The 26,818-nt window shown below is 40.1% G+C and overlaps 1 protein-coding gene and 1 pseudogene across 9 annotated transcripts in view; both read right to left on the reverse strand.

Moving 5' to 3' along the window:
* ZDHHC17 (zDHHC palmitoyltransferase 17) overlaps positions 1-26,818 on the reverse strand; it is a 232,166-nt gene that overhangs the window by 175,876 nt on the left and 29,472 nt on the right. For 5 of the 9 annotated variants that reach the window (XM_024736494.1, XM_024736496.1, XM_024736492.1 and 2 more), the window contains 2 exons: positions 26,310-26,390; positions 17,726-17,887 (listed from right to left, as the gene is read on the reverse strand). The gene's annotated coding sequence lies outside the window, so the exon portion shown is untranslated. Of the gene's footprint in view, positions 1-17,725; positions 17,888-24,395; positions 24,453-26,309; positions 26,391-26,818 lie in introns of those variants that run through there. The other 4 variants (XM_024736498.1, XM_024736493.1, XM_024736501.1 and 1 more) reach the window with 3 other exon arrangements.
* Positions 14,453-26,617, reverse strand: LOC112394390 (14-3-3 protein theta pseudogene; annotated as a pseudogene).

Genomic DNA, 26,818 nt, shown 5'->3' on the forward strand with positions numbered 1-26,818 from the left:
GTTATGATAGTACCACAAGTCAGACATAAAGTGGGGAAGAAGGCTGTATCATACTGTCACACAATTTTTGTCCAAAAGACAAGCAAAATATCGACATTTTAGAAGTTAATTCCCAATCAAACATAAAAAACGATTTCCTGTAACCCAGCTGCTGAAATATTAATGTGCATAGGAATCACCTGAAAGTCTTGTTAAACTGCAGGTTATGATTCAGTTAAGATTGGAGGAGGGGGATTCTGCATTTCTAACGAGCTCCCACAAGTGCTGATACGGTAGTCTCTGGACCTTACTTTGAACACCAAGACTGTAAAACTGTGATTTAAGTAGATTCACTTTAAGTGGCCTTTATCCAATGCTCATTAGCTTTGAGCGTTAAGAAAGGCTTCCCTATCCTTCCAACTATTTCTAATTTAACTGTTCTAGATACATACAATACACAGTTCTCAAATTATAAACAAAATCACCTGGACAGCTTGTTTAACAATAGATTGTTGCCACACCCAGAGCTTCTCTCTTGGTGAATCTGGGGTGGGATCTGAAAATTTGCCTTTCTAACTAGTTCCCGGGTGATGCTAATGCTGGTGGTCCTGGGACCATACTCTGTGAACCACTGGCTTAGAATGATTGCAAATAACTTCTAGGGGGTTGCTTAGAATACCTGAATTACACTTGTGTTACACTTGCAAAACAAACAGGACAATAGAAATTGTATGGATCATATGAACAAGCCCCAAACATGTGACTGTCTGAATGTTCCTGGTATTTACTGAACTCAGTCATCCAGCTCATTGCCCAAGGGTTCAGCTTGACTTTGTGTGTGTAGGTCAGTGGTCACCAACTGTTTTGACTCCAAAATTATTTTTATTATTAATGATTTTCTATCATTTTGTATAATATTAATTATAGTTCTAGAGACAGCAATGAGACTACCTATGATAGATCTGCTTAGATTATCAATTGCTTTATCTCACTTCAGCTCACAAAGGATTACAAGTAGTGGCCCTGGCATCATCTTATTAATTGATTGTGCTTGCATTATTAGAATATGCAAAATATGCACACGTATCTATCAGTATAAACGGCTCAACACACACAGTTTCTTTGTGTGGATCCTTTCAGGCAACCCTCTTATTTTGAGAGGATTACTTAGTTAAAATCAGATAATACAACCTGTAAATCGACTTCCTGCATTTGTAACCTGCAATACAACATGTTAGGCAAAAAAGGAACGAACAATGTAAGGCTTCACTACAAATCCCTTTCCTCGGAGGAACTCCCATTCAGGATACTACAAACCTTTAATCACTACTCTTAGTATTGTTATGCTGCAGACCATGTAGTCACCTAACTGCATTTTCATCCAGCACGCAGGTTTGCTATTGGTCCAGAGTGATATCATAGGACAGTGTCAGATGCCCCAGGAGGAAATAGAGTAGTGGTTAAGCCCTCTGGCTCTAAAGCCAAATCCTGGCTCTACCACCTACCATACACTGTGGTCTCGAGCAAGTGACTAGATCACTCTGTGCCTCAGTTTTCTCATAGATAAAATGGGAGTAGTAATAATAGAAAACATTTCACAGTGTCATTGCAAAACTCAAATAAGTTAATATGGGTAAAGTATTTAGAGCAGTTCCTGGCACAAATTAAGAATGCAGTAAGCATTAGCTATTTTATTATGTCCTGAACACTGATCTGGAAGTCAGAAGACCTGGCTTCAAGCTCTAGCTTCTGTCACTGATTACTTTTATGACTTTAGACAAGCCATTTAACCTTTCTGAGCTTCATCTGCAGAATGGGCCTCGCAATCACTGCCTTGCTAAACTGACAGAGTTGTCTCAAATAAAATGGTACATGTAAAGGTGCTTCAAAAAACTGTAAAGCAGTATGCAAACATAAGAACCCTTCTTTATAATTTGATTTCTCTTATACCTTAATACATAAATATTATCTGAAATGTTTTATACTAAAGAAATATGATCAACGCAGGAATGTATTCTCAGTGAATATTTTCTTTTCCTTTTATAGCCACTCTTTTAGCAATTTATTTAAAATATTTTCTGAAATAGAAAATGAAACTCACTAGAACACAATTTCTGGAGTATTCTTTTCTCCACTAGAAAAAAAAAAAGAAAAAGTGAAACATCTGGCCATCTTCCTAGTCTTCTAGCACTATAGTGTGGTATAAAAAGTGTGGGCTTTGTGCAACCCAATCAAAAAACGGGCAGAAGACCTTAATAGACATTTCTCCAAAGAAGATATACAGATGGCCAGTAGGCACATGAAAAGATGCTCAACATCACTAATGATTAGAGAAATGCAAATCAAAACTACAATGAGGTACCACCTCACACTGGTCAGAATGGCCATCATTAAAAAGTCTACAAGGGGCTTCCCTGGTGGCGCAGTGGTTGAGAGTCTGCCTGTCGATGCAGGGGACATGGGTTCGTGCCCCAGTCCAGGAAGATCCCAAATGCCATGGAGTGGCTAGGCCCGTGAACCATGGCCGCTGAGCCTGCGTGTCTGGAGCCTGTGCTCCGCAATGGGAGAGGCCACAACAGTGAGAGGCCCGCATACGGCAAAAAAAAAAAAAAAAGTCTACAAATAACAAATGCTGGAGAGGATGTGGAGAAAAGGGAACCTCCTATGCTGTTGGTGGGAATGTAAGCTGGTACAGCCACTATGGAAAGCAGTATGGAGGTTCTTCAGAAAACTAAAAATAGAATTATCATATGATCCAGCAATCCTGCTCCTGGGCATATATCCAGACAAAACTATAATTCAAAAAGATACATGCACCCCTATGTTCATAGCAACACTATTCACAATAGCCAAAACATGGTAACAACCTAAATGTCCATCAACAGATGAATGGATAAAGAAGATGTGGTACATATATACAATGGAATACTACTCAGCCATAAAAAAGAATGAATTAATGCCACTTGCAGTAACATGGATGCAACTAGAGATTATCATACTAAGTGAAGTAAGTCAGAAAGAGGAAAACAAATATCATATGATATCACTTATATGTGGAATCTAAAATATGGCACAGGACTTCCCTGGCGGTGCAGTGGTTAAGAATCCACCTGCCAATGCAGGGGACACAGGTTTGATCCCTGGTCCGGGAAGATCCCACATGCCGCAGAGCAACTAAGCCACAACTACTGAGCCTGTGCTCTAGAACCCGTGAACCACAACTACTGAGCCTGCATGCTACAACTACTGAAGCCCATGTGGCTAGAGCCTATGCTCCACAACAAGAGAAGCCACTGAAATGAGAAACCCATGTGCTGCAATGAAGAGTAGCCCCTGCTCGCTGCAACTAGAGAAAGCCCACACACAGCAACAAAGACCCAATGCAGCCAAAAATAAATAAATAGAATTTAAAAAAATTTTAAAAATAAAATAAAATATTGCACCTATCTACAAAACAAAAACAGACTCACAGACATAGAGAACAGATTTGCCAAGGAGGGAGGGCAGGACTGGGAATGTGGGATTAGCAGATGTAAACTATTATATACAGAATGGATAAACAACAAGGTCCTACTGTAGAGCAGAGGGAACTGTATTCAATATCTTGTGATAAACCATAATGGAAAAGAATATAAAAAAGAATGTCTCTACGTGTATAACTGAGTCACTTTACTGTACAGCAGAGACTGGCACAACACTGTAAATCAACTCTACTTCAATTTAAAAAATTAAATTAAAAAAAGTGTAGGCTTTGTGAACAGAAGGCCAACATAAGTCCCACAGGAGCTGTGTAACCTTGCACAAGTCACTTAAGTGCTCTAAGCTTCCATTTTATCACGGAGATAATGGTGGTTACCCAGCCCACCTCCCTGGGAAGGACCTGGAGGGTAATGAAATACAAATGCTCACAGATGTCATGGATTAGAGATAACACCAGGTAACATCAGTTATACGTCTAGCCTAACAATTGGTGAGTTTTTTCTCTTTTTTTTGTAAAAGACCAAATAGTAAATATTTTAGGCTTTGCAGGTCATAAGCCTCTGTCACAACTACCCAACTCTGCCACTGTTGAATGAAAGCAACCATAAACAATATATAAACAAATGGGTGTGGATGTGTTTTAATGAAACTTTATTTATGGACACTGAAGTTTGATTTTCACATAAATTTTACATGACATGCAATCTTCTTTTGATTTTTTTCAAACCATTAAATTTACCATTCTTAGCACAAAAACAAGCAGTAAGCTAAAACTGTCCTGCGGGCCATAGTTTGCCAACCCCTGGTCTAGCACAATGCTTAGCATGTAGCAGGTAATAGTAGGTAATATTAGGCATGTACAGTTGCTTTATAAATTAAAAATCATTAGATATAATCTATTGGCAACTTTGCTTGTTCTCATGCCTTAAGGACCATCACCTCTCGTCCTATCATCACATCTGTGCTCTCTCAGGACCTAAGGACATAATTCATCTGGCATTGTGGACCTGGCATTATCTAAAGCATTGATTTGAACTCTAAGTCTTTTATGTATGCCTAATTTTAATTCCTTGTTTTCAAAAAACTGTTAAGAATCTTTTTCTAAGTAAAAAAAAATAATACTCATTCTAAAATTTTCAGAAAATAGAAAAGTAGGAATAATGAGGAGGATCTCTCATAGTCATACCATCCAATCAGTTCCTGCTTAGTTATGTTTTCCACCTCCTCCTTTGAGTGCCATTTTCTTTTTTTACATCTTTATTGGAGTATAATTGCTTTTCAATGGTGTGTTAGTTTCTGCTGTATAACAAAGTGAATCAGTTATACGTATACATACGTTCCCATATCTCTTCCCTCTTGAGTCTCCCTCCCTCCCATCCTCCCTATCCCACCCCTCTAGGTGGTCACAAAGCACTGAGCTGATCTCCCTGTGCTATGCGGCTGCTTCCCACTAGCTATCTACCTTACATTTGGTAGTGTATATATGTCCGTGCCTCTCTCTCGCTTTATCACAGCTTACACTTCCCCCTCCCCATATCCTCAAGTCCATTCTCTAGTAGGTCTGTGTCTTTTTTCCTGTCTTACCCCTAGGTTCTTCATTTTCTTTATTAAAAAAAAGAAGAAGAAGTAAAGCAACAGTTAAGTAGTTATACTTTCTCTGGCATCTGTCAGCATTACATCATTTTCTTACTCCAAACATAATGTTGTTGTTTTGGTTTTTTTTTGTTTTGCGGTACGTGGGCCTCTCACTGTTGTGGCCTCTCCCATTGCGGAGCACAGGCTCCGGACGTGCAGGCTCAGCGGCCCAGCCACTCCGCAGCATGTGGGATCCTCCTGGACCGGGGCAAGAACCCGCGTCCCCTGCATCAGCAGACGGACTCTCAACCACTGCGCCACCAGGGAAGCCCAATGTTGTTGTTTTTTTAACTGAATTGTTTTTGTTATCCTCCACTTCAGCTGGTTCTGGGCTTTCTCCTTCCTGAGTCTTTTCCTTCATATGTGTGGTGGTTGTGCATACCTCTTTCTATTATCAGCATATATCTCAACAGAGCCCATTCTTTTCAGACACACGTGTTTTGTTGTTTTTTTTCCTTCCTCATCAGCTTTATATGTGATTGTAATTTCTTGTAACCTATGTTTCCCTAGGCACACCAACCTATGGATCAAACGAAACCATATTAACAATAATAAACAGTATTTTTTCTGATTTCACCCTACCTCTCTATTGTGGGACTTCTAGCTACTCTCAAAGTATCATCCAATTGCCTTTAGGAAGCTCATAGGTGGTAGGACACATGCACTCATAAACAAGTCATGTCAGTTACCACCTGTGTCTGCCATGATTCTCTCCTACCCTGGCCCCCTTTGGTGATACCTGCTGCCAAAGCCTCTGCTTCCCATGAAGTTACTTGATAGTGCCCAACCACTGCCACAGCGGCAGGTGATATCCACGCTAGGGGTACTGTTTTCCAAAGCTACAAACAATTAAAATCTCTCCCGCTCTTAAGACTGGTTCCCACTGTTGCAGAGTGATGAGGCCTCTGTTGTTACCACAACCGTCAGGGCTGGTCTCCACTGCAGGCTTATTGAATGTTAAAGTTGGGGGTGGGACAGTTTTTAGAGTCCTTAAATCACTGAGGCCAGGCTGCACCAGAGCAGGATCAAGGCTTTTCTCCTTTGTGTGTTAGCATCAACAGATGAGCCACAGAATAGGTTTGTCTTGTGATCCTAGTATCTTACATAATTTATTGAAACAGAGCTTTCATTTCTTGTATTCCCCTCTCCCTAGGACTCTAACATGGCTTTATAGAGGCTGGGCCAGAAGCTAAATCAGAGAGACAGACACCATGCTGTACTGATTTTCCTGCCCATCTGGCCAGTTTTTGGTCCAAACTTAAGAGTCCTACTTTCTCTTCCTTTAGAATGAATTCTTTCTCAGGAGACTCCTTTTCCCCTCGTGCACAATAATGGAGGACTTGGGCCCTGATACTACACATGTAAGCATGTCTGAATGCCAGTGGTTATCAAAATTTAGATTCAAGCCAGAATTCTCCATTCCATCAGAATTCCACCCCTCAGGCACTCTCATTCTTCTTAATCTGTTGTCCATTTTAAATGATGTTGGTCATAAAAATCATAGTTATCTTTACTCTGGGCTTTTAGAAATCTGCTTTTCTGAAATCTCCCATATGCTTTGTAGTAGACATCTGTTGTTTTTGCAAGTCTCCTCAAGAACACTGCTCCATCAATTCTGCCTTCACTCTCCTACATCATCGGTTTCCTCTCCCCACTGGATCATTCTATCAACATATAAATTTCTCTCCTAAAAAAAAAAAAAACCTCGATATCTTCTTCTAGCTACTACCCCATTCCTCCGCTCCTTCTTATTGCAAAACACATAGAAATAAACTGCATTGTTGTTTTTAATATTTGTAGTCTCTAAATTCCTTTCTTCTCATTCTCTCTTGAACAGACCCCAATAGGGTTTTTTCACCTTTACACCACTTTTTTTTTTTTCGGTACATGGGCCTCTCACTGCTGTGGCCTCTCCCGTTGCGGAGCACAGGCTCCGGAGGCACAGGCTCAGCGGCCATGGCTCATGGGCCCAGCCGCTCCGCGGCATGTGGGATCTTCCCGGACCGGGGCACGAACCCACCTCCCCTACATCGGCAGGCGGACTCTCAACCACTGGGCCACCAGGGAAGCCCACCTTTACACCATTTAAGCTGCTTATGTCAAGGCCTCCATGTAGTTAAATCCAAAGGTCAATCCTTATTTTCACTTGACCTCCCTTCATTTGACAGATTGATCTCTTTCTCCTTGAAGCATTTTATTCCCTTTGCTTCCAGGATATCTCATTCTCTTAGATTGCCTCTTATCTAGACTGGCTGCTTCTCAGCCTCAGTCTCCTTTGCTGATTCCTTATCATTACCCTGACATCTAAACATTGAAGTAGCACCTGATTCTTGGAACTCTTATCTTCATACTCTCTCTCCTTAAGTGGTCTCATCCAGTCTCATGGTGTTAAATACCATCTATATACTAATAACTCTGCAGCCAGGGACTCTCACTTGAATCCCACACTCATAGGTTAACTGCCTATCAACATCTCCACTTTGAATCATGAAAGTATCTCAAATTTAATATGTCTACAATGGAACTCCTGTTCTCCTACAAACCTATTGCTCCCGCAGTTTTCTGCATTTCAGTTAATGGTAATTCCAGCCTTCCAATCATTCTAGTCAAAAATCTCAGTTATCCTTGATACTTTCTCTCATGTCTCCCTCCCCGCAGTTCACTGCCATCAAAATATTTCCAGCATCTGACCTCTTTAAACCAGGTCCACTGTTATCATTTTCTTCTAAACCATTAATACCTCTAATCTGGATTATTGCACTAATCTCTTACCTAATCTCCAGCTCTCTCCCTTTGATCAACACTTTTAAATGTCAACTAGATCATGTCACTACCCTGCTCAAGCTCTCCAGTGGCTTCGTAACTCGAGTAAAATCAGAGTCAATAGCCTACAAGATGTTTTACAATCTTTGACCTCATCTACTCTCCCCTGGCTCACTGTGCCAGGTACAAACCCACACATACCCCTCTCTACGCAGATATCCACAGAGCTCATTCCCTCATCTTCTTTGGCTCAAATGAGGCCTTCTCTGATAATCCTACATAAAATTGCAGCACCCTTTCTCCCCAGCAATCTCTATTCCGCTTCCCTGATATTTTCCTTCACAGCACATATAACCACCTGAAATATGACATAGTTTATTAATGTAGCTGTTTATTGTTTCTCTCCCTCACCCCAACTGGAACGCAAGGTCCAATAGAGCAAGAATTTTTGTCTATATTATTCACTGGAATATATACCTGGAATCTAAAATAGGTATACACATATTAGGCACTCAGTAAATAGTTGTTGAATGAATGAATGAATCCCAAGAACCTCCAATTCTTAGAGTGGACCCTTAATTTTCCTTCATGGAACTGTTCCTTTTCAGTCTATTTGTGCTGACTTTAACTCCTCAGTTTCAGACGTAGTATATTCCTGGTATATACCTATTCCCAGCCGCTGTACAGGTCACATAATTGGTTTAGGGATGGGCCCATAACACAAGCCTGTCTAATGATTCTCAAATTGACTTCTTGGAAACTATTGGGGAAGAGATGCTCTCTTTCTAATGAGGTTGCTAGCCTTGTAGGACATAAGCTCAGAGCTATTAGAGGTCATCTTGCCACTATGAGGTGACCCTGTCTTGAGAATGAAGTCAGCACACAGGAAAGCAATTAATATCAAAAGAGAAATACTGGTTCCTGATGACTTCATTTGAAAACCTGCATCCAATTGTGCCTGAGTCAATTTCAGTTGGATTCCTGTCACTTACAACTAAAAGAATACTAATAAATTCAAACTCTACTCTCAGTGTCCAACTCTAATACGACACTACTTTTTCTTGATATTCTTGTAGCTTTTACATACTTCACTAACCAGTTTTTCCTTACTAGTAATAAGTAATTAACTTATTAGAGTATAAGTTCCCCTAATTGCTTCCTCAGTCTTCTGAGGAATAAAATTATCATGGAGGTAAGTAAAGAATTTTTCAAATTCTCTGATTTTGGTAAAATGGAACCTTGGAATAGTTTCAGTTTGTCCTCTGTAACTAGCCTCTGTACCAGTTTTATAGCTAGAATTTAGAAAGAACCATCTAGAACACCTGTAAAAATATCACTTGCCGTTTCCCGTTTTTATACCAAACAAAATTATTTTCATTATTTCTATCCTTGGGTTTCTTGATCTCCTTATAGGTGAACTTTATATTTATGAAGTCAGGAGACATTTATTAAATCCAAACTCCATGCCTGGTACTTTTCTAGGTGCTAGAATGTAATGGTAAATTTTATTTTGATATCTTGTCACATGGTAGGTGTTCAGTAGACCTTTGTTAAGTTAGTAAATAAGTGGATACATTGATAAGTAGAACTACTTGAATATTCATTGGATCTATTACCTTCCTGTTGATATATGTTAGTCCACTCTAACAAGTCTTGGCACTGATGATAATAATGACTTCAATTTACAAAGTAGTAACTGAAAATATATGTAATATCTTCTTTATATTATCACTATTCCAGTCAGTAATCTTTAGGTGGATAGGAACAAAGACTGATTCAAGTTAAATTAAAGGGGCTTATTGTAAATAACAATGAAAAGGTTGTCCTATCAATTCAAAAATACCCATAAGTAATTGCTATAATAGGAAGTACCAGAGAGGAGTTCTGGATTTGAGACATTTGTGGGGACCTCAACAGCAGGAATTTATGAATTTGACTCTTTTGTATTATTGTTCATTATCATGACTCAGTGGTGTTCCACATGCCTCTCCTTTTTCTTGTACTCTGGTCAATTGGCCACTCTTGGTTTAAGCAGCCCATAGCCAGAGTCACAAAAGCATGGCATTAAATGGCAATTGGCACTCAGTTGTAGGAAAGACTATTGACAGTGGTGAAGACTGGGGTTAATTTAAGCCTTATTTAAAGGGGAGTAACAATTATTGCCATTTGGGCATATGGATCTATTCTTACCACAATATCTGACTTTTCACAAGAAGTTGGAAATCCTGAGTAAAATTTCTTAATTTTTGAAGGATGGCAAGGAAGGAAGGAAGGAAGGGAGAGAGGGAGAGAGGGAGGGAGGGAGGGAGGGAGGGAGAGAAAGACAGAGAGAGAGAAAGAAAGAAAGAATACCGCATGGGCAAACCCTGTGCAGGCTTGTGCAAAAAAAAGAGTTAACATAGCAGGACTAACTGCTTTTCCTTAGAAATGCCTCCTACCTACACGGTTGGCCCTTGGCTAGCATCTGGGAACTTGAATTTGGTTCCCAGCATTCTCAGAACTGATAAGAAGGACTCACTGGGCTAAACTGTTTGTACAAACAATATGGCTTATGCCGAGCACCTGCTTTCATTCTGGGAGTCTGGAATTTTGGTATGTGCCTGGCAGAGGCTGCCTACATGACCTGTCTCCCAAAAAAAACTTGGGCACCGAGTCTCCAATGAGCTTCTTGGTTGGCAGCATTTCACGTGTGTTGTCATCACTTATTGCTGGGGCAGTTGAGCCTGTCCTGTATGACTCCATGGGAGAGGACCCTTCAAAGCTTGTGTCTGGTTTACCTGGACTTTGCCTGATGTGATTTTTTTTTTCTTTTATAGGTTGCATTGTGTCTTCGCTTGCACGTGGGTTTTCTCTAGTTACTGAGAGCAGGGGCTACTCTTTGTTGCAGTGCGCGGGCTTCTCATTGTGGTGGCTTCTCTTGTTGCAGAGCACAGGCTCTAGGCACACGGGCTTCAGTAGTTGTGGCACACGGGCTTCAGTAGTTGTGACACACGGGCGTCAGGAGTTGGGGCTAGCGGGCTCTAGAGCACAGGCTCAGTAATTGTGGTGCACGGGCTTAGTTGCTCCGTGGCATGTGGGATCTTCCTGGACCAGGGCTCGAACCCGTGTCCCCTGCATTGGCAGGGGGATTCTTAACCACTGTGCCACCAGGGAAGCCCATCCCATATGATTTTTCCTTTGCTGATTTGGCTGTGTATCCTTTACCATAAAAAGTCATAGCCATGAGTATGACTATATGCTTAGTCCTGTAATTCCTCCTAGTGAATCCTCCTGGGGGTGGTCTTAAGGACCCCCAATACAAGGCCAAACAAAACATCTTTAAGCCAAATCCAACCTACAGGGTATTACTTTTCAACCTCTAATCTAAGGATGGTCATGGGCAGTACAGCTATCACCCCAAAACAGAGCATTTTTGCATGCTTTATGTCATTTAATCCATACAACACTATGAAATAAACATTTTTTTCCGTTGTGGAGCACAGGCTCCGGATGCGCAGGCTCAGCGGCCATGGCTCACGGGCCCAGCCACTCCACAGCATGTGGGATCTTCCCAGACTGGGACACGAACCCATGTCCCCTGCATCGGCAGGCGGACTCTCAACTACTGTGCCACCAGGGAAGTCCGAAATAAACATTTTTATAACCCCAATTTATACATGTGGAAACTGAGACTCAGGTTTTTTTTTATACAGCAGGTCCTTATTAGTCATCAATTTTAAACACATCAGTGTATACATGTCAATCCCAATTGCCCAATTCAGCACACCACCATCCCCAGCCCCCCGCGGATTTCCACCCTTGGTGTCAATTTGTTAGTTCTCTACATCTGTGGCTCAACTTCTGCCCTGCAAACAGGTTCATCTGTACCATTTTTCTAGGTTCCACATACATGTGTTAATATACGATATTTGTTTTTCTCTTTCTGTCTTACTTCACTCTGTATGACAGTTTCTAGATCCATCCACACCTCAACAAATGACTCAATTTCATTCCTTTTTATGGCTGAGTAATATTCCATTGTATATATGTACCACATCTTCTTTATCCATTCATCTGTCGATGGGCATTTAGGCTGCTTCCATGACCTGGCTATTGTAAATAGTGCTAAAATAAATATTGGGGTGCATGTTTCTTTTTGAATTATGGCTTTCCCTGGGTATATGCCCAGTAGTGGGATTGCTGGATCATATGGTAATTCTATTTTTAATTTTGTAAAGAACCTCCATACTGTTCTCCATAGTTGCTGTATCAATTTACATTCCCACCAACAGTGCAAGAGGGTTCTCTTTTCTCCACACCCTCTCCAGCATTTGTTGTTTGTAGATTTTCTGATGATGCCCATTCTAACTGGTGTGAGGTGATACCTCATTGTAGTTTTGATTTGCGTTTCTCTAATAATTAGTGATGTTGAGTAGCTTTTCATGTGCTTCTTGGTCATCTGACAGTGATATTGGTCTGTAATTTTCTTTTTTTGTAGTATCTTTGTCTGGTTTTGGTATCAGGGTGATGGTGGCCTCATAGAATGAGTATGGGAGTGTTCCTTCCTCTGCAATTTTTTGGAAGAGTCTGAGAAGTATGGGTGTTAGTTCTTCTCTAAATGTTTCATAGAATTCACCTGTGAAGTCATCTGGTTCTGGACTTTTGTTTGTTGGAAGATTTTTAATCACAGTTTCAATTTCATTACTTGTGATTGGTCTGTTCATATTTTCTATTTCTTCCTGGTTCAGTCTTGAAAGGTTATACCTTTCTAAGAATTTGTCTATTTCTTCCAGGTTGTCCATTTTACTGGCATAAAGTTGCTTGTAGTGGTCTCTTACGATCCTTTATATTTCTGTGGTGTCTGTTGTAACCTCTCTGTTTTCATTTCTAATTTTATTGATTTGACTCGTCTCCCTCTTTTTCTTGATGAGTCTGGCTAATGGTTTATCAATTTTGTTTGTCTTCTCAAAGAACCAGCTTTTAGTTTTATTGATCTTGCCTATTGTTTTCTTTGTTTCTATTTCATTTATTTCTGCTCTGATCTTCATGATTTCTTTCCTTCTGCTAACTTTGGGTTTTGTTTGTTCTTCTTTCTCTAGTTCCTTTAGGTGTAAATGGTGGTGCTGAATTCTCTTAGCTTTTGCTTGTCTGTGAAGCTTTTGATTTCTCCATCGAATCTGAATGAGATCCTTGCCGGGTAGAGTAATCTTGGTTGTAGGTTCTTCCCTTTCATCACTTTAAGTATATCATTTTTATCATTATACACTTAAGTGTATCACTCCCTTCTGGCTTGTAGAGTTTCTGCTGGGAAATCAGCTATTAACCTTATGGGAGTTCCCTTGTATGTTATTTGTCATTTTTCCCTTGCTGTTTTCAATAATTTTTCTTTGTCTTTAATTTTTGCCAATTTGATTACTATGTGTCTCGACGTGTTTCTCCTTGGGTTTATCCTGTATGGGGCTCGCTGTGTTTCCTGGATTTGGGTGGCTATTTCCTTTCCCATGTTAGGGAAGTTTTCGACTATAATCTCTTCAAATATTTTCTCTGGTCCTTTCTCTCTCTCTTCTCCTTCTGGGACCCTTATTATGTGAGTGTTGTGTTTAATGTTTTCCCAGAGGTCTCTTAGGCTGTCTTCATTTCTTTTCCTTCTTTGTTCTTTATTCTGTTCTGCAGCAGTGAATTCCACCATTCTGTCTTCCAGGTCACTTATCCGTTCTTCTGCCTCAGTTATTCTGGTATTGATTCCTTCTAGTGTATTTTTCATTTCAGTTATTGTATTGTTCATCTCTGTTTGTTTGTTCTTTAATTCTTCTAGGTCTTTGTTAAACATTTCTTGCATCTTCTCGATCTTTGCCTCCATTCTTTTTCCGAGGTCCTGGATCATCTTCACTATCATTATTCTGAATTCTTTTTCTGGAAGGTTGCCTATCTGCAGTTCACTTAGTTGTTTTCCTTGGGTTTTATCCTGTTCCTTCATCTGGTACATAGCTCTCTGCTTTTTCATCTTGTCTATCTTTCTGTGAATGTGGTTTTTGTTCCACAGGCTGCAGGATTGTACTTCTTCTTGCTTCTGCTCTCTGCCCTCTCTGGCATCACTTTTATATCCATTTTACACGGAGGAAACCAAGGCACAAAAAGGTTCAGTACAACTTTTAGTTGTACTTCAAGCAATGAACAGTTTAGAGAGATAAGACATATTCAGATATAAACAACCAGTCACACTCTTTCCCCATACATTCTCCCAAAGACTCCTTTTCTTCTGAATATTTATTTCTGCCTTTTGTTTCAGTTGGCATCCAAGCTACTCTAATGCCACCTTTTGACCAGCAGAGGGAACCCTCTGACTCAGTACCTTCCCTATAATCTTATTCTCCTTCTAGGAGTCCTATGTTAGTGGAATTCTGTCCTACATTCCATTTTTTCCAATTTTTAAAAAAAATTTATTTGCCTGCATTGGGTCTTAGTTGTGGCTTGTGGGATCTAGTTCCCTGACCAGGGATCAAACCCTGGCCCCCTGCATTGAGAGTGCAGAGTCTCAGCCACTGGATGACCAGGGAAGTCCCTTCCTAGTTTTAAAATGTCCATTTTATTCTATATAACACTTAAAGCTGTCATTTACATCTGAGGAAGAGACGATTACGAAATTGATCTATGTAAGTAAAACACTTACTCTGAGAAATGTTGTCCATACATTGTAAAATTTCAAACTGTTGAGTCTATACACTGAATGGATTTCTTTGCTACAGAGAATCCAAGTGGAATGAGGAATGGGGATGGGTAAAAAGTTTTCTTGAAGGAAAAAATGATGACACTCTGTATAGATTTAGCTTTCTGCACCTTCTGACGTCACTCTCTTCTCCTGCATTGTCTGATGTCCATAGTGTTAGGTTGTCTCTAAGCTACTGCATGATAAGGATATTTTTGTATGAGTCTTCATTCAGTACATCAAGTTCTATGATGGCTTCATCAAAAGTCATTTTAGCCAGTGTGTAGGCAAGCTCTGGGTTATTTAGGATCTCAGAGTAAAGTATAGAAAAGCTCAGAGCCAGTCCAAGGTGGATTGAGCGTGTAGATTGCATCTCTTTCATGTTTATATCTAATGCCTTTTGGTAAGCTCCTTGGGAATTGTCTATAGTTTGTTTTTGATCATCAACTTAGGCAAAAGAGATACTGGAAGTAGTCTCAATTTTCAGATAAAAGACTACTTTCTGGATTAGCTGCACTGGCTATTATGTACTTATCCAACAATCTCAGGTCAGTGATACAGATGGATCTCAGTTCAGACTCTACTTTTTCCTGATAGTTCTTAATCAGCTTCAATTTCTTGTCAGAGGTGTTGGTTTTCTGGTCAAAGCTCAAGATGACTCTGCAGGTGGACCTGGGGCCTCAAGGATGTTCATGTAGACCTCCCAGAGTAGGTTACATTCTCATTAGTTAGCTCTAGTGGGTCTTCATCTTTCTTTTCAGTCAGAGCTGTGGTTTTGTCAGAGTAACCAAAGTTTCAGCTGGGTGTCCAGAGGGCTCACGTGCATCCATCCACTGCACACAAAGAGAGTAATGGCTGTGCTACTGCTCATACCAGTTGCCAAAGTGGTAACCCTGATGGGGCTGGAACTCTGGCTTCACTCTTCGCCTGTACCAGTAAGAATTATTTTGTTGAGCCCTGTCAAAACCTGCAAAACTCTCCGTCCAGTCATTAGACAAGAATAAACTACAAGATAGGTTAACTTTGAGACTTCCGTGATCCTAATTCCCTAAGGACACCAAGTGAGACAGAAAGGATGGCACAGCTGTCAGGTGCTCTGAGCTTGGGTCTTCAATGTTTTCCCTCTACTACCCTCCAAGTAGTTTCTAAGAAGAAAAAATAATAATAAATTTCTCCTTTATTCAAGCTTTCCTCCTCCTGTCCCATTATTTTTGGCAATGGCAGAGCTGAAGTACCCTGGTCCCACAATTTCATTGGTGTCCCCCTCCCCAATTCTTTGATGTTGACCTTTGACATTCCCTCAGTCTGATTGATATACAGTGCTTTGCAAAATCAGCTTTAAGGTTTCTCTTCTAACCAGTCTGCAGCCTCTAATTTACCCTAAATAGAATTTCTGGACATGCCATTACCTCCTGGAGACTTTTAGCAGGGAATGACTCAAAGCAGGAAGTCTGCTATCTTTTCTGAACCCCACTCATCCTTTGAAGCCCTCATTCCCCTAAACTGGGTAGGATTAGTGGTGCCTCAGTCTCATCTCCATAGTTTGCATTTGTCCAGGAGCAACAGAACCTGGCTTCTCGGCTAGCTTACTTCTAGTGATGCTCTTTGCGGATAAAGTTCTTTACAGTTTGTGTATGAGGCTAGGGCCTTTCTTAGTCTCAGTGTAGATGGAGTCTCCTTCTCTAACTAGCTTCTTTCAGTTCCTTTTAGAGGGTATAGGAATGGGAAGAACATTTTTTAAAGTATGCTTTTATTGCAACCTCCTTTACTCTTTAATTTTACAAAATGAAGAAATTGAGGGCTGGAGAGGTAAAATGACCTGGTTAGATTCACATAGCCAGACAGTAGAGAGCAGAAGACTGAACCCAGGGCTCCTGATCCACAGACTAATGCCTATTTTTCCTGTTTTCTTGAAAAACAATATTCCAACAGTTTTTAAAACACTGCCTTTTCATTTAAAAATATTTGCTATTTCAACTACATTATGAATTCAGTCAGTGGCCTCCCCTCAGAAGTGAATTATTATTTAAATCAAGTTTTCTATGGGAAAATGCATTTCTAAATCTAAATATTTAATTTCCTTATTGTCTTAGTCAATTTGGGCAGTTAAAATACCATAGACTAGGTGGCTTAAACAACAGACATTTATTTTTCACATTTCTAGAGGCTGGGAAGTTCAAGATCAAGGTGCTGGCAGATTTGGTATCTAGAAAGGTCCCTCTTCTTGATTTTCAGATGGTTGCCTTCTTGTTGTATCCTCATATGGGGAGGCTAGTAGCTCTCTGATCTCTTCGTATAAGGACACTAATCCCATCATGAGAACCCCACCTCATTACCTCATCTAAACCTAATTACCTCCCAAAGGCCCCATCTCCAATGCCGTCACATTGGGGATTAGGGCTTCAACATATGGATTTTGGAGGGAACACAAACATTCAGTCAACAGCACTTATAAATCTTTGAGACAGCATGTAATACCTTGTAAAGATTTAAAGACACTAGATGAATATTGTAAAATTCTTAGGTGGAAATGAAGCAATTCCGGCCTTCTCTGAAGGGAAATCCATGTACAACAGGTGAGGGAATGTCATGGTAGCCCGTAAGGCTGGAAGAAGAATATCTCCCTCCACCATCAGCCCACAGTTTTAGTTCAGTGTTCAGATTCATAATTTGAGTAATTCAAATTACTTGTATCTTTAATATGCTCTTTTAATTATGCTCTCCTTGTTTCTACATTGTTGTAGCACCTACCTTCTGTCAGGAGTGGTATTAAACTTACAAATAAATTATTGTCAGGCCATTTAAGAGCATTAAGTTATATGAGTGCTAATTAATAACGACAAAAACAAAAGTTCACAAGCTGGGTAACATTTCCCCAATTATTTTCTGTGGAGGTAGAAAAAAATCCCATCTTCAAACAATTTGGGGGGACTTCCCTGGTGGTCCAGTGGTTGAGAATCTGCCTTCCAATGCAGGGGATGCAGGTTCAATCCCTTGTCGGGGAGCTAAGGTCCCACATGCCACGGGGCAACTAAGCCTGTGCACCACAACAAAGGATCCCGCGTGCCGCAACTAAGACCCAATGTAACCAAATAAGTAAATAAAAAAATATTTTTTAAAAACCACTTTGGGTTTTTCCATGGAGCTAGTAATTTTCAGAGCTACCATTTACTGAGCACTTACTTGTGGCAGCCGCTGCCCTGAGACTACTTGAAGAAGGAGAGATGACCATCCAGCTCCTAGGTGCTTTAGTCCACCTTGCTCCCTGCTCCGATCTGCTGCTACAGCTTCAGTCACTGTCTGATGTCACTAGCATGAGAGTCCTTCAGGCTGACTCACAGAAACCTTAAGAAATAATAAAATGATTGTTGGTTTACCCCACTAAGTTGGTGCGGTTTTTTACAGAGCAATTATAACTGAAACAGGTATGTAAGTATTACTGGAAGAAATAAGCAGGAACTGGGAAGACCTGGGAGGGAAAGAACTGACAATGACAGAAGTTTGCACATTGGAAGTTTTTAAAGCTCTAATTACATACAGAGAATTGACGTGTGTGTGTGCGCACACGCACACACATGTTCTTGAGTGTGTTTGCCAGGTTGGGAGGTGGGTATCAATCTGCATGCCTTACTTTTGGAACTTTGGAAAAATAGGTTACCTAAAAATTCTATTTTCATGAGGACCTAAATGTGTACAAGAAGAAAGTATAGAGATTTGGAATTGATATGCCTATGGTACCCTACCCACTCCATGAGGAGCCTTGGACTGGTGTTTGGAACAAGTGTACTGGAACCTCTCTCCTATCCTCAGTCCTATGCTTCATCCCCATCCCATGTCCATTCTTCAGTAAATATACTACACTGACTGATTCCAGGCTCAAGAAAGAGACAGCCTGGTTTTGAATTCTGGCTTTCTCATCTACTAGCAACGTGGCCTTGAGAATCCAACAAATGGAAAATTGTTTTTATAAAGGAAAAAATCAAGGGAATTGTCCAGAGCCTACAGGCCCGGGCAAATGAGGGACTGGTTATGAGAAGCTTCAATGAGTGAGAGACTAAAAGAATATAAATATATAGGAGGTTACAAGCTGCCGTAAAATAACTTCATTCTGAACCCAAAAGTTAACTTAGAAAAACAATGAAGGAAAGAAATCTCACTTCCTAAGAAATCAGGAAAAGTAAAGAGAGTTCTCTATATGGATTGGAAGACAATGAAGAAATTAGAGCTTGTGAATCGGATTACCTTTGTGTATATAATGTGTAAGCCAAGATTTCCCCACATATATTACAATATTTTGTGCTTTAATTGCCTGGCAGAAATGTGATAGGTAGGTGACTCAGTATGGACCAAGAGTAATGAAGAAGAGAGAAAGCAAAGCCCATTTTTTTGCACAAACATGGCAAAAAAAAACAAACATTTGAGGAAACCCTAGGCATCTTTAGTTTAAGGGATACCCTGGCCTAATTTCATCAAAGATACAAGGTTCCAATTCACCAGCAACTTGTTAGTCCCCTTCCTCACTTTGTGTTGCCCAGACCTGGGCTATGTATCAAACAACCCTGGAACCAAGCAGATCTCTAAAATCCGGGAGACACCACTCAAGCACACCAGATAAGATTAATATTATTTGGACATGCAACAAAAGGTGGGTTTGTTTTCCTCACAAAATGATTCTACAGAGCATTTTCTGCTCCCCTAGGAGACCTCAGATACCAAATTATTTTTTCTTCAAGTAGCACTTATGCACAGCCCCTAGGATCCTGATAAGCAGTAAGTTTACATTACAGAAATGAAAACCCTCATCTTTTAATATTGTTTGGCAAATAATAGGAAATAAAGACCCATGGGATTCAAATATTTTCCCCAGTATTAAAATAAACTGGATGTTAGTGATAAGAATGGGTTTAAAATAGGAAGTAGTTGCAACCCTGACTAGTCCCAGTTAATGAGACAAAAGCTCTCACCTATTTGTTTGAGTGAGAAAAGTCAGAGGTGTGCTATTTATTTGTGCACAAAGGGAGAAAAAAGGACATTCTAAAACTCTTCTCCTGGCTTAACAAAGAAACATCATAAATACTTAGTTACCTTTTAAAAAGTAGAGATGTCAGTTTTAAAATAATTACTAGGGAGCAAATTATTAAGATAACCAATTAGAACTGCAGGCTGGTGAAGGTCATAGGGAACTTTTCAAAGGACACAGCAGCAATTTCTCCTCAAGTCTGGCTGTCTTTAAAAGATTCCTTTGTATAAGTATTTTGTTAAGCCAGTTTTATAATAACAGAAAACAGCACAAGTTTATATATTTTTACAGGTGTCTCCAGACTGAACAGGAAAGTAAGACTGGTACTTTTGCGAACATCCTAGATTCAACCCTTTATTAGAAATACCTTGGGAATTCCCTGGTGGTCCAGTGGTTAGAACTCCATGCTTTCACTGCTGAGGACGCAAGTTCAATCCTTAGTCAGGGAACTAAGATTCCGCAAGCCACATGTAGTGGCCAAACAAACAAACATACAAACAGAAACCCTAATCCTAACCTTCATGTTATTGAACAGTGTCTGCTTCTCTGTAAGAGAAGAAAAAACCTCTTTTCCTCTTTGCTTTTCTGAAAAATCAGGGGCAGTTAGAGAGAAAATGGCAAGGCCTAAAACTTACTTTTAAAAAGCATGTTTGTTAGAATCTTTGGTGGCAATTGATAGAGAGCCAACTAAGCTACACAAAAGGGGAAGAAAGGAACTTGCTGTGAGGAATTAAATTGTCTCACAGAACCCAAGGGCAGAGATGTAGCAGGACCCTGATAGTCAACTGGAACCAGGGCTCAAGCACCACTGGGAAATCAGGAGAGGCTCTCCATCCTAGGTCTCTGCTTCCCCTTCAGATCTCCATTTTTCTTTGCTCCTGCATACTGGCTATCTCTGTTCTCCAGACCATGGGGCAGAAAATATCACCATCAACAACTCCCTCCCTAGAATTTAAGACAGTTGAAATCTTCGGTCCCAGTTCCAAATCTCCAGGGAATAAGTCTCATTGGCTTACTTTGGTCCCCAGGATGAGAGAGGGGAAGAGTGTTCAAGTTTAGGAAGAATATATCTTTATATGGATTGAGAATGCAAGCCCCTAATTTCCAGAATATGGAGAAAGAGGGCAGTTCCCAGGACTCTGGAGGATGCCTCTCCAACTCATAGGCAAATTCTTGAAAAATGATTCTATCCCAGGTGATTGCATTTATATATTTCATAGGTAAAGTCACCCTATTATACTGTAAATATAATGTACTCTGTATCAATACATTTCAGGTTCATTATCAGCACCTGTTTGTGACAGTTGGTGTTTTCAGGATAGCACTGACAGCACTGAAATGTTTCCATTTCAACTAATTTATTTGGAAGAAACAAGTTCATATGCTAAATGTAATTCTGAGTTGAACAAAATCTCCACTAAAAAGTTAAAAGTGTGTTTTCAAGCTTATAAGCACTGAGAAGCTATGGCCTTATCTTGTTTTATGAGAAGAGCCAAGGAGAGAACCAGGGGAGAAGAAGCACTTTTCAATTTACCCAAGGATGAGTCTGGATATTTGATTTTTACCCAAATGATCTATTTTCTTCTACCTATTTTATCATAGTACTCTCTTTTGTTAAGTTTGCAAATATGAAATAAAAGTCATTTAGGAAACATTCAGTAAAAAGCTGCTGTTGCCTATGCTTTCCATCTCTGGGGGAGTTTGGAATTTCTACCAGAAGATAGAGAATTGGAAAAATTTTGATTACTCAAGATAATGCCCATTTATTCTTTCAATCAACAAATACCTATTAAGTTCTTGCTATTGTCTGGTTCTTGGTATACAGTAATCAACAAAATAGACAAATTCTTTCCCCTTCTACAGACTATATTCTAGTGAGAAAGATTGTCAATAAAAAGTGCATAAATTTATGTCAGGTGGTCATAAGCAACATAAAGGAAAATAAAAGCAGTATAAAGGGAGAGAGTGATAGAAGTGCTAGTTTAAATAGAGTGAATGGTCAAGGAAGCCTCTTTGAAAAGGTGACACTTGACAAAAATCTAAAAAAAAGAAAAAATGAAGGGAGTAAGCCATGCTAATATTTGGGAGATAATGGGTTTTGAAGCTCTGAGTTTTGGTTGATTCCCAGTCTCCAAAAAGCTTCTTAAAGCGATCGAGTGACTCTTCCTACCGGACGATCCTAGTTCAAGCAGTGAGTGCACTGATTCCTGTGCCCTCCACCAGCCCTGACACTGCAGGCTCTGGTTCTTCACCATAACGAGCCTCTTGCTCATCTTTGGCCACAAAACACCAACAACAATGCTAAGCGCCTCAGCTCTTTACAAGACTTTCCAGAGAATGTCTCAACTCTTTCAGCCAAACTTGGGTGGTCATCCTAAGAGTAGCTGCGGTGGGGGGATGTGTATGTGCATGCAGGGACTTTTCTTCTCATCCCTACATCTCCATCAGCTGCCCAGATAAGCCGTACAAATAAATATACAATCTAAGTTATAGTATACTTTTAGATAAGCAACTTCGAAATAAGTCCCCAAAGTGAATTCCCTTCCCCCCAACCCCCCATATATTCAAACACACACAAGTACACAAAAGACAATACTGCTCCCGATGCCCCCAGATGGAAGTTCTGGCACCAACATTGACTGCCATCATATAGTTACAGCTCATTTAGCTCTCACTAGCTAGCCTTCCTTACTGTGTTTACAGTCCCAGTGTTGTTGCAAGCTGGGTTCCCCAGGAACTGACTTGAAGACTGAGTGAGTGTGCATGATGTTCGTTAAGGAGTACCTTGGGATTAGCACCTGTGTAATGGAAGAGAAGGGAAGGGAAGGAAGCCGGAGTGGACAGAGGGAGAAGTCGAATTGTGATGCAGTCCTGATGACAGCCTTGGCTGATGCCACAGGGAGCTCTGGAGCTGGAATGACTCTCCAGAGCTGTCCCAGGTTGGGCCAAGATGGCTAGACCTTTATGTTCCCACATCAGTCAGTTATTTTGAGGAAGCCCAGGCCACAAAGAAAGGCCATGCATACATGTTCCAGCCAAAAGCCCCTGCTGAGGTCCCGGCCAACAGCCCACATCCTTTTACACACATGTGGATGAGGAAGCCTCAAGATGACTCCAGCCCCAGCCAGTCTGACTGCAACTCCAGGAGACTAGGCTTAGCCGGACCCAGTCAGCCCCCAACACTGTGAGAGATAATAATAAAATATAAACAATTATTCCATGCTACTGAGTTGAGGCACATTTGTTACATAGCTGTAGATAGCCAAAACATTGAAGAATCCTCCCAAGGGGCTGAAGCAGATTTATCTCAACATTTTCTAATCAGAAGCACTTAATATTATTGTCTTCAGATCTAACCATCATATCAAATTTCCTATCACAGTTTCTCTCAAGAGATTTTATATCCTTCAAAATCGGATCTTTAAGATCTGCCTTTCACCTCCCTGAGGTAGAAAAGCAGATAATTTTCCTGTAGTAGGTGGCATGTAGATTATGACCCTGAGGACAATGAAGTAACAACTTATTTTCTGTTGGGAGCATCTGCACTACACCACAGAACCAAGTAGTTGTATCCCAAGTAGTGGGATTTTGTAGTTTATTGCTTTGCCTTTTATCTGCTCACACTTACTAGTTCATTCTGAGACTTTACTACAATAAGTAAAATACTTTAAAGGAAAATAAGTCAATAGTTAAAGAAAAAATTATTATTTAAGCCATTGAAGGATTTAAAAAGGAGAATAACGGGCTTCCCTGGTGGCGCGGTGGTTGGGAGTCCGCCTGCCGATGCAGGGGACACGGGTTCGTGCCCCGGACCGGGAAGATCCCACATTCCGTGGAGTGGCTGGGCCCGAGAGCCATGGCCGCTGAGCCTGCACGTCAAGAGCCTGTGCTCCGCAACGGGAGAGGCCACAACAGGGAGAGGCCCTGTACCGCAAAAAAAAAAAAAAAAAAAGAGGAGAATAACATGTTCTGATTTACATATTAAAAACAATGCTGTTTCTGTTATGTGGAGGAAAGAAGAAAGAAGATGAGTTAGGAGGCTATAGATAGATAAGATAGATAAGAATCAGTAGAATTTGATGCCAGATTAGATATGGAAGATAACAAAAGTGAAATTATCAAGGATGATTTCCAGGTTTCTGGAATGAGCAGCTGGAAAAAAAGGCTGAAAGAGAAGTGGAATTGGAGGCGAGGGAAAGATCAAAAGTTCAGTTTTAGCCAAGTTCAGAGGTTTCCGTGAATGAAAATATCAGGAAAGATCAGTTGGATAATACCCTCTGGAACCCCAAACAGAGGGGAAAAATAAGAGTATAATCCAAGTTGCAAATGTGCTCCTGCATGTATTGCTGTTTATCCAAATGTGCTCGTTATTTTCTTTAGCATCTTCAAAAATTATTGTTCAGCCTTGCAGAAATGCAGATGTGCCTTATTTGTAAAGTTGCTGTGAAATGTCTGCCATCTGGTGGACAGTCATGGAGAGTGCTATAAATTTACTTCAACCAAAGGAATAGAAATGCTTTTACTGCCAAGTAGCACAAATCTTTTTAATGTCACTGTCTTACTAATAAACATTCACATCTTTATTTCTCATTAGGGAAAATTGGTTGCTATGTTTAAACCTAAATCACATCAAAGTGTGCAGCACTGAAAAGGTTTATAAAAGGAATCTTTCGTTTTATAAAGTATTAGAACCAACATTAAGTATAATTCCCCAAATTGGATATTCTAGGAACTACATCAGAAAAGATGGAGTCTTTGGCCTCTCTGACAGAAAATAAATTAATATTTATTTTTTCCCTCAGGAACAGCCAGTGGGTGCTGGAGCTGGCTTACCCAGGCTCTTGAGAGCCAATTGTGCACATCTCTCCACAACTGTACGTTCTGTGATTTCAGGTTGGTAGCTTGAAGTTGGCCATGGTGCAAGTACTCATACCAAAAAAGTCAACAAAGACTTCAAATCAGAATTTCGTCTTTGTTTCTGTTTTCAGAAAGCCAGTTTATTGGCACACTATGCATATATCACTTTTCTCTCTTGATTCCACCAATTTTTAACAAAAGCATTCCATGGAGCATTTGTTTTAAATTTTTTATTTTATTTAAATACACATTTCCAAATTTGGGAGACCATGGAATGTTTTAGGAAATATTATTTGAGTTTTATACTTTTCTTTTAATTGGAGGAGCCCAGAGTGAATTTTTAGGTTATTTATGATTAAAATTATTAAATAAAAATATTATATCTCACATCACTGCAGTCCTAGTAGGACCATTACCAGTTCTGGCGTTTGGATTTCTTGAAATAATGATTGTCAGCTAATAGGTGCAATGAATGACCATATAGTTCCAAAATTGGGACCAGAAATCTAAAAGTTCTAAGTACATATCAATGGAGGAATATGTGCTTTGAGACTGTCCTGGTCTATTTTTAGAGAGATGGACTTGAGAGGGATATGTTCTTATTGTATTTGTCTGATGACTCAGAAATAGTCCCTCTGATGTTGTCTGAGGGCAGTATGATCAGTTTACCGTTGCCTCTAGTTACATTGCCTTAAAGAGGCTTAAACCATAATGCAAGGGAATTCTTTTTTTAAAATCCAGATCTCATGTTAACACATAAGGACAAGTCCTAGACATAGAACTATTGGATGAGGGTCTTTATGTTCAGTCCTTCACCATGCCATATTCTAAAATAGGATTTTCAGATCTTATGGGTTCTATAAACTTCCTTGTAGACAGCTATCTTTGTATCTCCTACACCCAGCATAAAACTTCAAAAAATATTTGTTCATTTTTTACAAAGTTATAAAGGTAAAAATAAATGCAATTATTTATTTAATGCCTGTTTTCCCCAGGGGACTGCGAGTTCCATGGGGTCAGGGATCATATCTGTCTTGCAAATACTGTATCCTCAGTGTCTGGCATATGGTAGGGAATTCATAAATATTTATTGAGTGAACAAATAGAATATAGATGTTAGTGATGATATTAGGTACTGGATCTAATACAGGTGTATTTAAATTTGTGTTGCAGGTATTCTGGCTTACCCAAAATGCCATTCTGTTTTTTATAGGTGATTATATAAAGGAGATTAGGGGGCTTTACTCAACCATCTCATGATACTCAGATTAATTATTCTGATTGTTAAGGGTCTGAATTTAATACAGTAAGGAAATTTTCCTGGTTTCTAGGATTCTTGTCAAACACTAGTCAAGGGAAGAACAATTCACTTGTACTGTTTTGGGGGTCACTCTTCCCGAGTTACTTAGTCATTATGCTTTCCTCCCCTTGAGACAGGAAGGGGGCAAGGGCACAACCTTTGAAAGAAAGACAGCCTGAGAACAAGACATAAACTGATTAGAACCAAATAGGTCCCAGACTTCCACTAGACCTTGAGCCTCAGTACACGCTCAATGTAACACATCAACAAGCTAAATGACAGTTACAGGCACCATGACAGTTCCAAGGCCAACCACAAAAGGTCAAAAGTGGGTGGTGGCCCAATTCCTGGAAATCCCCACCCCTTCCCCCAAATAGCTGGAATACTCCTCCCACTCATTAGCCTATGAAATTACCCACCCCTATAAAAACTGACAACTCCATATCATGGTGCCTTTCTCACCTTCCGAGATGGCCCACATTCTGTGTTTCTCCCTGAATGAATCTTCTTTCTCTTTACTGTGGCTCATTCTTGAATTCTTTCTTGCACAAAGCCAAGAACCCACACTTGGTGGCCATCTCGGGACTCACCTGAGACCTGGGACATGGCCATCCTCTCGTGCCCCACTCTCTTTCCTGCAACACCCTTTCCTTTTCGCAAAATGAGGGAACCTGAAGTAAAGGCACAAAACCATGTCTTAGGCAAGATTATGTTGGTTTTACTTGTAAATAGTTTCTCCCTTCTTAAGAACCAAATGCTTCTTAAATAGGTTATAGTCAAAATTTATAATCTTCCTGGTCAACATTCCCTACCATCTGAACTTTGAAAATCTAGTTAAATTTGTCTCCTTCCAGTTTCTCTTCATGCTGTTGGCAGACCCATCTCTTTTGTGCGACATGGTCGTGTCATGCTTTTGCTTTCTTCATGTCTTCAAAGCTCTTTTTCACTTATATTAATACAATGATGTCAGGTCTAGAAACTCCACCTCATGTCTGAGACTTTCCATGAGACTTTCTTGGAAACTCTCTCAAATTAAGCACTGGTATGTATACCTTTGTAATACAAAATGTCACCCACTCAACCCTGGGATAAAGGGATT

This window comes from Neophocaena asiaeorientalis, unplaced genomic scaffold, assembly GCF_003031525.2.
Source record: "Neophocaena asiaeorientalis asiaeorientalis breed wild unplaced genomic scaffold, Neophocaena_asiaeorientalis_V1.1 scaffold134, whole genome shotgun sequence".
Taxonomy (NCBI): domain Eukaryota; kingdom Metazoa; phylum Chordata; class Mammalia; order Artiodactyla; family Phocoenidae; genus Neophocaena; species Neophocaena asiaeorientalis.